Source organism: Nematolebias whitei, chromosome 1 (genome assembly GCF_014905685.2).
Source record: "Nematolebias whitei isolate Nwh7 chromosome 1, NemWhi1, whole genome shotgun sequence".
Lineage (NCBI taxonomy): Eukaryota > Metazoa > Chordata > Actinopteri > Cyprinodontiformes > Rivulidae > Nematolebias > Nematolebias whitei.
Window position 1 is genome coordinate 93,405,074 of NC_056498.1, and position 2,666 is coordinate 93,407,739.

A 2,666-nucleotide genomic window follows, 5' to 3' on the forward strand; every position below is an offset into this window, starting at 1 on the left:
CTCCATTTTCAGCAGCTTCTCTAAAAACTTGCCAGTCTGTTCGATCAAAACAATCTCTCAGTATGGGGCCACTGTCCTAGATCCAACATTTAACTCTCTTTTGTACCGTTCTGGAGTGTCTCAGCAGGGGCATGTAAGCAGGAGCCAGGAAGATTGAGATGTGGTCTGACAGTCCTAGGTGGGGGTGGGGTTCGGCTTTGTATGCATCTTTTACGTTCGTGTAAACACGATCCAGCGTGTTGTCTCCACGTGTTGGATTTGCCACATGTTGATAAAAGCTTGGGAGACAGTCCTTTAGATTCACATGATTAAAGTCTCCGGCTACCACGTAAAGAGCCTCGGGGTGTTTGTTCTGCAGCGAGCTGATGATATCATGTAGCTCCTGTAGTGATTCATTAGCATTAGCGTCCAGAGAAATGTAAATGACCATGATGAAAGTCCCTATGAACTCGCGGGGTAGATAATGTGGTCGACATTTCACTGTTATTTGCTCCAAAGCCTTCGAGCATGAGCTTTTTACAACAGTACAGTTTGTGCACCAACTTTTACTCACGTAAATGCATACTCCACCTCCCAGAGATTTCCCCGTTAACTCGCTGCAGCGGTCCGCTAAAAAAAAAAGTCTGTCATTGAGCTGAAAGACTGTATCCGGCGTTTTGCTTGTAATCCATGTTTCCGTGAGGCAAAGCAACGCACACTTCATCATCTCTTCTGAGGCGCCCACTTTCAAACGAAGCAAATCCACCTTGTTGTCCAACGAGCAGACATTCTACAGAAAGAGAGAGAGCATCGGGAGTTTTCCGGCTTTAGCATTAGCTCGTAGTCTCACCATAACCCCTGCCCGGCATCCTCTCCTCTTAAGCCGGGAGCAGCGCTTCCTCTTCTGCCCGCTAGAACGCCTCTGCTGCAGCTTCCAGATAGATGACTTTAAGATCTGCATTCTGCAAAGCGTAGTTTTGAGTTTGTTGCTGATTTCTGCTATATTTCATGGCAAATCCGCTCCTGTTCTCATCAGTTCGGTTCGGCTATAGTTCACACACATAAATCATGCAGAGTGAGGCACAGAATCAATATCAAAACTTCTAAAAACTGGGATAGTACCGGGAGCCTGTGAAGCTGCAACTGCTCTGAACGCGGCCATCTTGGCATTTAGTTGATAAACAGAAAGAGATTCAAACTCTGAGAAACCAAATCTCCAAGCTAGAGGGACAGGTTAAAACTCTAACAACTAGAGAACATCCAGTTCTAAGTCCCGAACATTCTTTCAGAGGTCTCCCATCTCCTCTGGGAAGGAGATCTCCTGAACAACCTTCATACAGTCACCTCCACACTCCCCCTCGGGTTAGTGGACCTCTACCTCTACAGTCTTATCCAACTCGAGGTGATGAACGAGGACCAGGAGGACCCTCAGGTATGTACACCCACAGACATTTGTCCCCCCTGGTAGGTCATAGACAACCACTGGTAATATCAACTGTTGTGAAGACTGAACCATTCTCAAGCCAAATGAGAACTCAAGCCCAACATGGTCCAACAGACCGTGACTTGGACAAAATTGCCAAGAACATTTCTTGTTTTGATCCCACACCAGGTGGTCAAAATGATATTAAAGCCTATCTTGATGACTTAATGTTCTACCTAAGGTTTCCTGAAGTTACAGCTCAGGATTGCATCTATCTGATTAAGTCAACAGCTAGCAGAGAGGTCACTATGTTCATGGACCGTCAACCTGCCCATGTACGAGCAGACCTGCATTTGCTACGCTATTCTCTAAAAAGAGAGTTTTCAGACGAAACAGTACAATCTGGTCTGACTTCTACTCTAAACACCAGACAATGTAAACAAGAGCCACCAAATAACTATTACTATAGACTCCTAAATGCCTATTATGGGTCTAATAATTATCCGGGAATGGAAGAGGATGTTAACTTCAAAACTCTCTTCATTCAAAACCTCCATCATTCAGTCAACACTCAACTTGGTGTGATGGCTAACCCATGAACAGCCACAATCTACCAGTTGCGTGATTGGGTGTCTTTAGCCTTTCAGAAGGCGAGACAGTCCAAACCAACTGAAACAACAGTCCTAGCTGTAAACACACATTCTCTACCTCTGGAACTCTAAGGAGCACAAGCAAACCCTGACTCCTACTGAGCCAAATCTGCCCCTTCATCACCCAAGTTCAAGAGAACTCAACAGCATTTTCAGACTGAAAACCCCCACCAAGGTAAAAATCAGAACAGGTACTCAGACTCTTGGAGAGACCATGGTTATCCAAGCTTTGATCACCAAAAGTACAACAAAGATTATCAAGGAGGAAAACGCTCTCCTAATTATAATCACAAATTTTTAGGTTATGATCAGCCTGACAGAAAGCAAAACCATCAGTTCCAGAACTGTCGCTCCAGATCTGTAAGAGAACCATGTTCACCAGGTCAAAGACTTTCTGAAACGATGAAAGAATCAAAACCTGAACGAGATTAAGACGATAAAGGATTCACTTCCAAAGAGATGGATGTTATATTACCAGGTGTAACTCTTTAGAGACCTCCCCGTACGGGCCACCAGTATGTAACAAGATAATATGCGTCTGATATTATCCTTCATTTAAACGGATTATTTCATTTTTCTGGACTAAGTCATATCGTGCTTTGTGGAGTAAATGT